Below are 15,145 nucleotides of genomic sequence, written 5' to 3'. Positions count from 1 at the left end.
CACCCCATATAGACTCCCTGATCACCCCCCTGTCATTGATCACCCCCTGTAAGGCTCCATTCAGACATTTTTTTCAGACTTCTTCTCACGCTTTAGGGCCCCTAAAATGCCAGGGCAGTGTAAATACCCCACATGTGACACCATTTCGGAAAGAAGACACCCCAAGGTATTCTGTGAGGGGCATATTGAGTCCATGAAAGATTTAAATTTTTGTCCTAAGTTAGCGGAAAGGGAGACTTTGTGAGAAAATACAAAAAAAAATCAATTTCCGCTAACTTGTGCCAAAAAAAAAAAAAAATTCTAGGAACTCGCCATGCCCCTCACGGAATACCTTGGGGTGTCTTCTTTCCAAAATGGGGTCACATGTGGGGTATTTATACTGCCCTAGCTTTTTAGGGGCCCGAAAGTGTGAGAAGAAGTCTGGGATCCAAATGTCTAAAAATGCCCTCCTAGAAGGAATTTGGGCCGCTTTGCGCATCTAGGCTGCAAAAAAGTGTCACACATGTGGTATCGCCGTACTCAGGAGAAGTTGGGGAATGTGTTTTGGGGTGTTATTTTACATATACCCATGCTGGGTGAGAAAAATATCTTGGTCAAATGCCAACTTTGTATAAAAAAATGGGAAAAGTTGTCTTTTGCCAAGATATTTCTCTCACCCAGCATGGGTATATGTAAAATGACCCCCCCAAAACACATTCCCCAACTTCTCCTGAGTACGGCGATACCAGATGTGTGACACTTTTTTGCAGCCAAGGTGGGCAAAGGGGCACATATTCCAAAGTGCACCTTTCGTATTTCACTGGTCATTTTTTACAGATTTTGATTGCAAAGTACTTCTCACACATCTGGGCCCCTGTGGCTGACACTGTCATCTACAGTATTGTAATGGCTGCGGGGCCCGGTGCAGTCACTGTATTCTATTGCATCGGGCCCCACTCACTGTACTAATCGTATCTAACTGCAGGCAATGTTTAACTATAGAAAATCTTCAATCCAGCAGCCTGTACTGACGTCCGTAGCAGGCAGGAGGCTGGGCGGGCGGGCGGGCACTGGCAGCGTAACTCACTACGTCACGTGCCCACGCCGCCTGCTTCATTTATAAAGTGGTTGGAGCAGGCGCGTGACGTAGTGAGTTACGCTGCCAGTGCCCGCCCGCCCGCCCGCCCAGCCTCCTGCCTGCTATGGTTGTAAGTACAGGCTGCTGGATTGAAGATTTTCTATAGTTAAACATTGCCTGCAGTTAGATACGATTAGTACGGTGAGTGGGGCTGGGGGCTGGGGCCCGGTGCAATAGAATAGTGACTGCACCGGGCCCCGCTGCCATTACAAAACAAGAGGCCGGCTCCCAGCACCTCCTCGCTGATACACCTCCGACCATACTGTGCAGCATGCGGTCGGCGGTGTATCAGTGTAAACGACAGCATTCGCCCCATAAGACGCACTGCCATTTCCCCCCCCCCCCCCACACACACTTTTTTTTTGGGGGGGGGAGTGCGTCTTATAGGGCGAAAAATACGGTACTTGCAGGAAGCAAATAGACAGCTGGGAGATACTTCTGTGTATGAGAAATGAACACGTGATCAGTCGTACAGACGCAGCTTATAGAATAGCTAGATAGGTCTATAGCTGTGGATTTCCTTCCTAGCAGTATTACTGATAAATTGGTACCACCATACCCTAAAAAACCAACATGGTACTTTGTACCAAAGGTTGGTAAGTCCCTGGCCGCCCTGTCGTGGCAGAGACTGGGTCAGTGACTGAACCGCTTTCTAAATACGTCGACTGGCTTCTCGGACCACTTCTTAAAAAAAAAATAACTACTTATTTGGGCGACACTGGCGACTTCCTCCTGGCGCTGAAAGACTTTCATTGGCAGAAGGGATTCAGCTTAGTGTCGCTAAATGTTGAAAGCCTATACACCCGTATTCCGTACAGGGCGGTTATAGATGATCTGGGCAATACTGGTAAGAGTGATGTTTATCGCCAGTTCGTTGAAGAAACATAGAATTTTGTTCTTGCTAACAATGTATTCAAATTTGGCGAACAGTGGTTCAAACAAATATACGGAACTGGGATGGGTGCACCGGTATCGTGCACCTTTGCCAATTTGTACTTGGCTACATTTGAGGACAATATATCTTCTCCAAAAAAAAAAACCTTCTCTTTGCTACACACACGTGGACGATGTATTCATGGCGTGGTCAGGCACTGAATCCCAGCGCAGAGAATTTGTATCCTTCCTTAATGCAACCAACGATATGAATATGAGATTTACACTAAATGATGGTGGAACGTCTTTGGAGTTTCTTGATGTTTCGGTTATTGTTGAAGATGGGATTCTCTGCCCTGGGAGCTATCGAAAAAACCTACCGCTACTAATTCGCTACTGCACCACGATCCTTTTCATCCTCCAGGCGTGAAGAAATCTGTCCGTTATGGACAATACATTGGGTTGAAAATGAGGGGTACGTCAAACAGGCCGTGGAGTTAGGAGAGGTTATCCAGAAAAGAACATAGAGGCAGCTATGAATAAAGTAGATCTGTATACGCAAGAAAAACTGTTAAAAAATAGCGAAAAAAAGAGACGCAATAAAAAAGAACAAGGGGAGGGTTGCGTTCACTTTCAAGTTTAGCCCCGCAGCGGATTTAATTAGACGGGTTATCCAGAGCAACTGGGACATGGTAAGAAACGAGGAGAGCCTGAGGGAATTTGTGGAAAACAAATTTAAAGGCTCGTTCACACGACCGTATGGCTTTTTATAGTGTTTTGTGGGCTGTTTTTAACTGATTAGTTTTTCCGTTTTTTGTTTCAGTAGTGTTTCCGGTTCCGTTCCGTTTTTCCATATGGCATATACAGTAATTACATAGAAAAAAAACTGATTTTCCATAGATGGTTCCGCGAAAACGGAACGGATATGGAAGACATACAGAGTACATTCCGTAAGTGTGTTTTTTCAATTTTTTTGCGGACCCATTGACTTAAATTGAGCCACGGAACGTGATTTGCGAGAAATAATAGGACATGTTCTATCTTTCAACGGAATGGAAATTTGGAAACTGAGTACATTCCTTTATTTTTTTATTTTTTTTGCGGAGCCATTGAAATGAATTGTTCTGTATAAGGAACGCAAAAAATGTTCGTGTGAACGAGCCCTAAGGCTACATGCACATGAACGTTGTTTGTTTCCGTGTCCGTTCTGTTTGTGTTTTTTGCGGATAGGATGCGGACCCATTCATTTCAAATCCGCATCAGTATGTCCGTTCCGTAACCCCGCAAAAAAAATAGAATATGTCCTATTCTTGTCCGTTTTAGGCATTGTTACAATGCATCCGCAAAAAAAAAAATGGATGGCATACGGCGGTCGTTTCGTGGCGAACTTTGCGCATTCGCGATTTCCCGAACATGCGAACATATGGCGATGTTCGCATGCACCATATTCTTTTGCATTGCGCCGAACTTTGACCCATGACACATCCATCAGGTGGGAGAGGACAGCCAATTGAGACGTTTCAGCACATGGACACCCCCCCCTACCCTATAACAGAACCCGATCTGGCAGCCATTTTACAGTCTTTTTGCCAGTGTAGGGAGAGGTTGCTGTGTGGAGCAGGGACAGACTGTAAGAGACACCAAACGCTAGCTAATAGGGCCACAAAAGTCCTTTTAAGGACTGGTATAGGTGTGATATTGATAGCTGTGATATACTGAGGTGTGTGATATACTTATAATATACTTTCTAACATAGAAAGTATATTATAGTGCATTTGTATTGTGCAGCAGTTGTATGCGATTCGGCTGCCCCCCCAAAAACTGAGGGGTGCAATATACCTGCTTCAACAAAATACTGATTGAGGCCTGCGAGATACCTGCTTCCAGAAAATACTGATTACGGGGTTTGATATACCTGCTTCCACCAAATACCGATTGATGCTTGCAATACACCTGCTTCCACAAAATACTGATTGAGGGGCGCGATATACCTGCTTCCACCAAATACTGATTGAGGCCTGCGATATACCTGCTTTCACAAATACTGCCCTTCTCTAGGGACTTTGGCACAGGGTCTTTTTGAAAATGACAGGCAGAGGAAGAGGCAGCCGTTCCGCAGGGGTTGTAGGGGTCGGACAGGTGCACCAGGCCGGAGCCTAAGTGGGAAGTTGGAGAAGGTGCGTGCGATTACGTCAAAGGACGCACCAGAGTTGGTTGAGTGGCTCACTCAGCCTTCCGCTTCTGCACCCTCCTCATCCTCTGTATCTGCACCATCCTCACTCTCTGCTGTGTGCACCCCCAAAGACACCACCACCACCATAGCCCCTCCACTCGAGCCAGAGGTATTATTTTCCCATCCATTCCCAGACCTTACCGATGCACAGCCATTCCTGGCATTGGATGAGGAAGAGTAGGTAGCAAAGGCCGCCACCCAGCGCTCTGACGACAGTACCCAGGTTAGCCCAAGGAGGGTGGTCCCCGCTGTTGCTGCCTACAGCAACGTGCCGTTAACGACTACCTGTACGAACTCTGCGGCAGGACAGGTTCTGGGGAGCTTGGTTTCTTTTCACCGCGCCAGTGGCTGCTCATGTGCGACGCATGCAGACTTCTACGGCCATTTGATGAGATCACCAAACTGGTCAGTCGCAGCCAGGGCGCCATCAGTGACATTGTACCTTATGCTTTATTTCTGGAGCGTGCATTCCGTCATGTCATTGATCAAGCCGTCGAGGAGCTGGAAGATGAGAAAGTCGCAATGCTAGGGGAGGGGGGGGGGGCTACTACATCTGTGACAAGTCAGCAGGAGTCTGAAGAGGAGTCAGAGGAGGATGATGTCTGAGGGAAGGAGGAGGAGGATCAAGAAGAGCAGGCTTTGACGTCACTGCGCTCATCACATACTTGATAAAAGCTACTGCATAGCCAAAACGTCGTACTTTTTTGTGTGTGCACTCTTGGCTTCCAATAAACAGACACACACCGGACATGCTGCTGTGATCCCTGTTTGCTATTTCGCGCTCATCACATGATGCAAGAAAACTATATGAGAATGAAAGAAGATGTGTAGAAATACTGGAATAATTACAGAAAGAAAGTGAAGGTTATCAAATTCTTCCTGATCCCCCCCCCTTCTCAACATTGAAACCAAAATTGAGAATCACCCCACAATTCACAGTTTCAAGAAATAGAGACTTTTGTCCAGCTGGTCACACAGGATATCCAATCACTAAAAATGAGGAAGGACCACATAGAATCCAACCTGAGCATCCAAGAACAGGAGGCCCTGGAGTCCCTAAAAAATAACGATAATATCATAATAAAACCCAGTGATAAAGGGGGCAACATAGTCATTCAAGACAAAAAAGACTATGTCAATATGGTGTTGAGATTACTGAGAGACAAGAAAACATACAGGGCCCTACCTAATGATCCCACAAAGGAATATCGGACTGAACTAAAAAATCTGCTACATGAGGCACTTCAAGAAAATATAATAACAAAAGATGAATACCAATATCTATATAACAAAAATCCCACGATCTCCACCTTCTACGCCTTACCAAAGGTGCACAAGGATAAGAGACCAATCCCAGGGAGACCTATAGTCTCGGGTAACGACAATCTAACACAGGCCATCAGCGAATATGTTGACCAAATATTAAGACCGTTTGTGACTACTCTCCCTTCATACATCAGGGACACAAAAGACCTTGACAAGTCTGGATGTAGATTCGCTCTACAGTAATATCCAGCACATGTTAGGACTACACACGGCAGAATATTATTTAAACACCAGAAGCAATAATTTTAAGAAGCACAATAAGTTTGTCTTATCATCACTTATGTTTGTTTTAGAACACAATTTTTTTGTTTTTCAGGGACAATTGTATAAACAAATAAATGGGACTGCGATGGGGACGTCATGTGCCCCAACTTATGTAAACCTATTCTTAGGGGGGGTGGGAAAATAATCACGTCTTTACGGAGGGAATGTTGTCATATATCTGCCACATTATATTTTGGGGCAGATATATTGACGACATTCTCATCCTCTGGGATGGGGTTCACTCACTGTTTCACGAATTCACTCAGACACTGAATAATAATAGTATAGGCATGAAATACACTTACGAAATTCAGGACAGAGAGATTGTGTTCCTGGACCTAAAAATAGACAGAGGTCTATCGAAAACCTACTTCAACAAACAGTTACCTACATTGGAACAGCTGGCATCCCTCTCCTCTGAAAAGAGGAATCCCTGTTGGCCAGTATTTGAGGGCACGCCGGAACTTCTCGGATGAGGCCTCCTTTAGTAGAGAAAGCAAACAACTTCTCCAAAGGTTCAGGAAGAGAGGATATCCCAATAGATCCCTAAAAAATGCATACAACAGAGCCAACAGGGTAGATAGAGAGGATCTACTCAAGGTAACGCCACCCAAAAAGAGTGACGTGATTAGATGCATAGGGACATATGATGAATATAATAGAGAGATCTATGGCATTCTTAGAAAATATTGGCACATAATAAAATCTGACAGAGATCTGGGCATGATACTTACTCCAAATCCATCTGTGACATATAGAAGAGGCCCAAATCTAAAAGACCAGCTGGTCCATAGCCATCTATTGGAGAAGGTTGCCAATCCTGGAATTCTAAAGGAGAGATATCGAGGCTCATCACCATGCGGAGACTGTTCTTTTTGCAAGTATATCCCCCGTATAAAGAAGTTCATCAATCCTGGGGATAAAAAAGAATATGAAATAAGACAGCTTATAACCTGCAAAACACAGGGAGTGATATATGTGGCCTCCTGCCCATGCCCCAAACTATACGTAGGCAAAACCATACAAGAACTACGATGCCGCATCTCAGGTCATCTGAGTACTATTGAGACTGAGAAAGATACATCTATAGCTAGGCACATAAAATATTTCCATGGAAATAAGAGCTCCGTCCTACGTTTTTGGGGTATTGAGAAAATATCCCTGGGACCAAGAGGAAGTAATTTGGACAAAAAACTCCTACAAAGCGAGGCTCGCTGGATATACAGACTGGGTACCATGAGTCCACAGGGACTGAATGAAGGATTTTCCTTCACGGCATTCATATACCGTATACACTCGAGTATAAGCCGACCCGAGTATAAGCCGAGGCCCCTAATTTTACCCCCAAAAAATTGGACAAATTATTGACTCGAGTATAAGACTAGGGTGGGAAATGCAGCTATAATGCAGAGTGTATGTGTATATAATGCACACACTCTACAATATATACACACATCTGCAAGAGGGTGACTCAGATTGATGGGAGTCTGACTCTTATATACACACACACTGCATTAAATACAGGGAGCCATCCACAGATCTCCCCCCTAAACAGTGCCATCCACAGATCTCCCCCCTAAACAGTGCCATCCACAGATCTCCCCCCTAAACAGTGCCATCCACAGATCCCCCCTAAACAGTGCCATCCACAGATCCCCCCTAAACAGTGCCATCCACAGATCCCCCCTAAACAGTGCCATCCACAGATCCCCCCCTAAACAGTGCCATCCACAGATCCCCACTCCCCTAAACAGTGCCATGATGGCACTGTTTAGGGGAGGGGGGATCTGTGGATGGCACTGTAGGGGGATCTGTGGATGGCACTGCCATCCACAGATCCCCCTACAGTGCCATCCACAGATCCCCCTCCCCGACGCTCACAGCAGTATATTTATAAACTACCGTAATCAGTAACTACTTTAACCATCGCTCATTGCTGAGCTCTTTACTCTGATTATTTGGATATCTTACCGGTACTTTGTCTTAGCTCCGGTAACAGCAGGCAGTGCGGGGGGCGGCGCTCACTTACTGACGTCACGCGCCTGCTCCCACTAGGTGGCGCAGGCGCGTGACGTCAGTGAGTGAGCGCCGCCCCCCGCACTGCCTGCTATTACCGGAGCTAAGACAAACCTAGACTCGAGTATAAGACGAGGGGGCTTTTTGAGCACAAAAATATGTGCCAAAAAACTTGTCTTATACTCGAGTATATACGGTAACTTTAACTTTGGAGGAACCCTAGAATACAATGTTGGAATAATGTAGAAATGTTGCAGAAGGAAGAAGAAGAGAATTTACAACCACATATAATTTTTGAAAAACAAGATGACAGATGATATATTCAGCCTCCAATGAACATGTGATGGATGCGTATGCGGTGAAGCTATCAAAGACCAACAAGGATTATTGCTACACCGGCAAAAGAATGTAGACATCCAGTATGATAGCAGTCTTTATGACTGGTATGAACGTGTAACTGAGGGTATAGAGTAAATATCAAAGCCCACCGTATATGAACAGCAAGATCAAAATAAAATAAAATAATTGAGCATTGAATATGCTAAAACACATCATATCAAGGCATGATGTTCATGCTGTAAAAATATGGACAACTATCTATACACATACATAGAGGAAAGAGAAAAATAATGAAAATAATAGGCTGGATGTCACTTAAACCTGTAAATGAGGTGAATTTGGCCTACAGGGACTCTAACGCATACACACATGTACATCTGGTGACAACTATATATGATTTCTAATACATATACAGAAAAGAATCCTATGACTGGAAATAAGTCACCGCGCAGGCGCATGCGAAACATTCTAACTTGATCCATAAGATAGACGCAGATTCGAAAAGGATTGAAAACAATGAGATCCTACGCAAGCACATGGACTTAGTAGAAAACACACCGGACTCCCAGCGGATGTGCATTTGGAATCTGCCAATACCGAGAAAAAGATCTCGCGAAGAAGAAACAAGCATCTGTTCTTTCGGACCGTAGAATGACGTAGAATGAAGCTATGATCACAGAAAAAAATCAAAGTCCAAGCGCATGCGCGAGGACTTAGAAGAAATAAACATTTGTTTTTCGGGCCTGCTGTAGAACGAAGCTACGATTACAGGAAAAATCTAAGTCCAAGCGCATGCGCGGGACAACTCCTACTTATCTAGCGCTCGTGTTGACAGTAGCTCCATTTCCCCTGAAGACGCCACATCTGTGGCGAAACATGTTGGGGGAGCTACAATCCGATTTTTAAGATAGGTGCAGTTGAAACTATGTGTCCGAGCGTGGTGTGACGGCAGACGCACCTCGTGTGAGACACACTAACGGCAGGGAGTCGCAACAAAACGAAACACAATAAAGTGAAAGTTAGGGATTGGAATGTAAAAGCGACCATATGTGACCTGTATGACCGCGATCTATACAGACATTAATAAAAGAGCTGGAAAGCAGAAACAACAAATCTGTTGCAATAGCAGCAACTATGAGAAGCATAGACGCATCTGATTAAGGCAGAATATATAGGTGAAGTAACCTATATCTCCATCCGCCCTAGTTCAACAGCACCTATAAATTAAAAAAAAGTTTTGTTTTTTTTTCTTCCCGATTATATTAGTCTTAATAAAAGAAATAAATGTTATGTTTTAAATGACCAGAAATGGGAATTTAGTAGCCTATGGCTAATTGAACCTTATTATTTACTATTATCCCAGGTCCAAAAGGTCCTTGAAGGAAATTCATCACATGATCCATCACCATAGTGATGGATCATGTGACGGACCATGTGATGACCGCAGTGACGTCACCACAGGTCCTTTTCCTGTGCACAGCAAAGAAGAAGACAGAAGAGAAGCCGGGCTGCGCGAGCAAGTGGATTAAGGTGAGTAAAATTATTTTAAAACATTTTTTTTAACCCCTCCAGCCCTATTGTTCTATGCATTCTGTATTAAGAATGCTATTATTTTCCCTTATAACCATGTTATAAGGGAAAATAATAATGATCGGGTCCCCACCCCGATCGTCTCCTAGCAACCGTACGTGAAAATCGCACCGCATCCGCACTTGCTTGTGGATGCTTGCAATTTTCGCGCAGCCCCATTCACTCCTGTGAAAAACGCACAATATAGAGCATGCTGCGATTTTCATGCAACGCACAAGTGATGCGTGAAAATCGCTGCTCATGTGAACAGCCCCATAGAAATGAATGGGTCCGGATTCAGTGCGGGTGCAATGCGTTCACTTCACGCATCGCACCCGCGCGGAAATCTCACCCGTGTGAAAGGGGCCTAAAGGGCAAGGACCAGTACTGGGTGCCAACATACTTAGACCCCCGGTACAGACACAAAATGGCGGACATGTTACCAGCATCACAGAGGGCTGTCAGAATTCTGAATTTCCAGGCCTTGCTGCGAGAGATGCTGCATTCTGCTGTTGCGGGCGCTGGCAGAGGAATTTCCACCCACAGCGAAACAGATGCAGGTACAAATCCTACCGCACCTGCAAGAAGAGGACGGTTTGAAGATGTGTTGGTCACTTCGGATATGAGATCATTCTTGCAGCCATCCCATCGACAGCCGCCCTCCGGATCCAGCCTCAGGGAACGCCTAGACCGACAGGTGTCTGACTACATCAGGTTAATGGCAGATGGGGATGCTCTGAGAAGCCCCTGGACTATTGGGTGTGCAGGCTTGACCTGTGGCCAGAGCTGGCACAATTTGCCATGGAACTGTTGGCTTGCCCCTCGTCGAGTGTCCTGTCCGAAAGGACGTTCAGCGCAGAAGGGGGGATCGTGACCGATAAGCGCACCCGCCTAGCTCACGACAGTGTGGACTACCTCACATTTCTAAATATGAATGAGGCATTGATCTCGGAGGAATTCAACACCTGTGACTACCACGTATAATTGAATTTCCTCATGCCAGCCCACACATATCCACCACCACCCAGAACAAAGAATGGTCCTTGTCTTATGCATATACAGCGGCATAAAAGGCCTTTACTGTCAGGTGAATGCCTAATTTTGGGGCCTCTACTCCAGTGGTCTACAGTAAAATTGTTATCCAGTGACCGCCTAATGTACCTCCAGCCACATCATCACAAGTTCTTTTCTGTCAGGTGAATGCCTAATATTTGAGGCCTAAAATAAAATTTTTCCAGGCTCCAGCAGGGCACATTTTTGAGAGTTTCCCTTTAAGACGCATAAAAATGGCCCCTGATTAAAATACATATCTATTGTGGGAATTTTTGCCATTGATTCCCGTCCGGTATGTCACTGTCCATGTTGTGGGACTATTTGTGCACTTCTAGTAAGTATTTTGTGGCTGCAAATATGACCTGAAGGTTTTTCAGGTTCGCCTGCCATTAAAGTCAATGGGGTTCGCCGCGAATAGGCGGTTCGCAAATAGTCCCAGCCGATGTTCGTCCATCACTAGTCCCAGACTTATCAACCACGTACGCAAGACCCATGGAGGCGACCCGAAATGTCTAACCTTTGCAGGTATTGATCTGGTCCCGAACATGCCACAGGGTGGTGATAGGCACCACTTGTTATTACAAAAGGAGGCTAGTTGGATCATTCGGGCGGCAGCCATGGGTCCCCTTGGTCTCAATGAGGAATGACCTTTTTATATGAAATTAATATATAGTAATTTATTATATTGTGTCAATGCGTAGACTTGTTTTTAATAAATGAAAAAGCGTCAGGGGGTTACTATGACAACCACATGTAATGACGTTAAAAGGAGGCGCAGATATGCGCGGTGAGGTCAGTGGCCCGAGAAAGCGCAGCAGCGCGAAACGGCCGTTGCCTTTCAGCGTTCTATGTGAGAACAGGTCCGGCCCAGCCCTATCTTTTATACTCGTTTGTATATCTATATACAGTCAGGTCCATAAATATTGGGACATGGACACAATTCTAACATTTATGGCTCTATACACCACCACAATGGATTTGAAATGTAATGAACTAGACTTTACCTGCAGACTATCAGCTTTAATTTGAGGGTATTTACATCCAAATCAGGTGAACGGTGCAGGAATTACAGCAGTTTGCATCTGTGCCTCCCACTTGTTAAGGGACCAAAAGTAATGGGACATAATAATAATCATTTTTTAATACTTGGTTGCAAATCCTTTGCAGTCTATTACAGCCTGAAGTCTGGAACGCATAGACATCACCAGACGCTGGGTTTCATCCCTGGTGATGCTCTGCCCGGCCTCTACTGCAACTGTCTTCAGTTCCTGCTTGTTCTTGGGGCATTTTCCCTTCAGTTTTGTCTTCAGCAAGTGAAATGCAGCTCAATCGGATTCAGGTCCAGTGATTGACTCGGCCATTGCATAACATTCCACTTCTTTCCCTTAAAAAAACTCTTTGGTTGCTTTTGCAGTATGCTTTGGGTCATTGTCCATCTGCACTGTGAAGCGCCGTCCAATGAGTTCTGAAGCATTTGGCTGAATATGAGCAGATAATATTGCCCGAAACACTTCAGAATTCATCCTGCTGCTTTTGTCAGCAGTCACATCATCAATAAATACAGGAGAAGCAGTTCCATTGGCAGCCATACATGCCCACGCCATGACACTACCACCACCAGGCTTCACTGATGAGGTGGTATGCTTAGGATCATGAGCAGTTTCTTTCCTTCTCCATACTCTTCTCTTCCCATCACTCTGGTACAAGTTGATCTTGGTCTCATCTGTCCATAGGATGTTGTTCCAGAACTGTGAAGGCTTTTTTAGATGTCGTTTGGCAAACTCCAATCTCGCCTTACTGTTTTTGAGGCTCACCAATGGTTTACATCTTGTGGTGAACCCTCTGTATTCACTCTGGTGAAGTCTTCTCTTGATTGCTGACTCTGACACACATCCACCTACCTCCTGGAGAGTGTTCTTGATCTGGCCAACTGTTGTGAAGGGTGTTTTCTTCACCAGGGAAAGAATTCTTCGGTCATCCACCACAGTTGTTTTCCATGGTCTACTGGGTCTTTTGGTGTTGCTGAGGTCACCGCTGCGTTCCTTTAGTTTAAGAATGTTCCAAACAGTTGTTTTGGCCGCGCCTAATGTTTTTGCTATCTCTCTGATGGGTTTGTTGTGTTTTTTCAGCCTAATGATGGCTTGCTTCACTGATAGTGACAGCTCTTTGGATCTCATCTTGAGAGTTGACAGCAACAGATTCCAAATGCAAATAGCAGACTGGAAGTGAACTCTGGACCTTTTATTGGATAATTACTGCAGGGGCGATTATCTTTCAGCTGGCAATAAGTTATTTAACCCCAACTGGTGCAATGAGTTGCTTCTTATTTCTTAAACAACCATGTCGAAAGACACCTCTCGTGTTCGTGGAAAAGATGATAGTCTGTTTGAGAAGGGTCGAATCATTGACATGCATCAAGCAGAGAAAACATCTAAGGAGATTGCAGAAACTACTAAAATTGGGTTAAGAACTGTCCAACGCATTATTAAAAACTGGAAGGATAGTGGGGACCCATCGTATTCGAGGAAGAAATGTGGCGGGAATAAATCCTGAATGATCGTGATTGGCGATATTTGGTGAAATCAAATCGAAGAAAAACAACAGTAGAACTCAGGGCTATGTTTAATAGTGAAAGTAAGAGCATTTCCACACGCACAATGCAAAGGGAACTCAAGGGATTGGGACTGAACAGCTGTGTAGCCGTAAGAAAACCACTAATCAGTGAGGTAAACCAGAAAAAAGGCTTCAATTTGCTAGGGAGCATAAAGATTGGACTCTGGGGCAATGGAAGAAGGTCGTGTGGTCTGATGAGTCCAGATTTACCCTGTTCCAGAGTGATGGGCGCATCAGGGTAAGAAGAGAGGCAGATGAAGTGATGCCCCCATCATGCCTAGTGCCTCCTGTACCAGCCTGTGGGGGCAGTGCTATGATCTGGGGTTGCTGCAGTTGGTCAGGTCTAGGTTCAGCAACAGTATGTGCTCCAAGAATGAGGTCAGCGACTACCTGAACGTACTGAATCACCAGGTTATTCCATCAATGGATTTGTTCTTCCCTGATGGCACGGGCATATTCCAAGATGACAATGCCAGGATTCATCGGGCTCAAATTGTGAAAGAGTGGTTCAGGGAGCATGAGACATCATTGTCACACATGGATTGGCCACCACAGAGTCCAGACCGTAACCCCATTGAGAATCTTTGGGATGTGCTGGAGAAGGCTTTGCGCAGCGGTCAGACTCTACCATCATCAATGCAAGATCTTGGTGAAAAATTAATGCAACGCTGGATGGAAATAAATCTTGTGACATCGCAGAAGCTTATCGAAACAATTCCACCGCAAATGCGTGCCGTAATCAAAGCTAAAGGTGGTCCAACGAAATATTAGGGAATGTGACCTTTTTTATTTGGTGGCGACTTTTTTTTTGGGACAGGCAGTGTATATGCCAGGTTTTGTAAAGACACAAAGTGCTGAATGCAGGTTTTATTTTTTTTTGTCCAGCCTTTTTCTGACATATACGCCTTAAATCGTCTGGATCTCATTGTAGCTGATGAGGATCTGGCAGTGCGCGGCTATGCTGGATACAGTGAGCTCTGTCTGTTTCTTCACTGGAGTTCACAACACGTGTGAACGCAGCCTTAGGGTACTTTCACACTAGCGTTTTTCTTTTCCGGCACTGAGTTCCGTCCTCCGGAAAAGAACTGATCAGTTTTATCCTAATGCATTCTGAATGGAGAGTAATCCGTTCAGGATGCAGCAGGACGTCTTCAGTTCAGTCTTTTTGACTGATCAGGCTTTTCAGAAAACCGTAGCATGTTGTATTTTTACCTCTGGCCAAAAATCCGGAACACTTTGACTGAACGCCGGATCCGGCCTTTTTCTCATTGACTTGCATTAATGCCGGATCCAGCGCCGTGTGTTCCGTCAAACCGGATCCGGCTTTTGCATGTTAAACCCGAAAAAGTTTAAGTCCATAAATGGCGGATCCGTTTTTTTCCAATGCATTTTTTCATTGTGATCAAAATCCTGATCAGGATTCAAATGTAATCCGTTTTCACACGTTTTTCCGGATCCGGCAGGCAGTTCCGGTGTCGGAATTGAACTCCGGATTCAAACAACGCTAGTGTGAAAAGGAGCCTTAGGCCTCCTGCACACGACCATATGGCTTTTTCAGTGTTTTGCGTTCCGTTTTTCACGGATCCGTTGTTCCGTTTTTTGTTTCCTTTGTGTTCCCGTTTCTGTTCCGTTTTTCCGTATGGCCTATACAGTATACAGTAATTACATAGATAAAATTGGGCTGGGCATAACATTTTTAATAGATGGTTCCGCAAAAAAAGGAACGGAAAAACGGAAATACG

The sequence above is a fragment of the Bufo gargarizans genome, chromosome 4, assembly GCF_014858855.1.
Source record: "Bufo gargarizans isolate SCDJY-AF-19 chromosome 4, ASM1485885v1, whole genome shotgun sequence".
Lineage (NCBI taxonomy): Eukaryota > Metazoa > Chordata > Amphibia > Anura > Bufonidae > Bufo > Bufo gargarizans.
The sequence above is the reverse complement of the archived record's forward strand: the minus strand, read 5'-3'. Positions refer to the sequence as shown.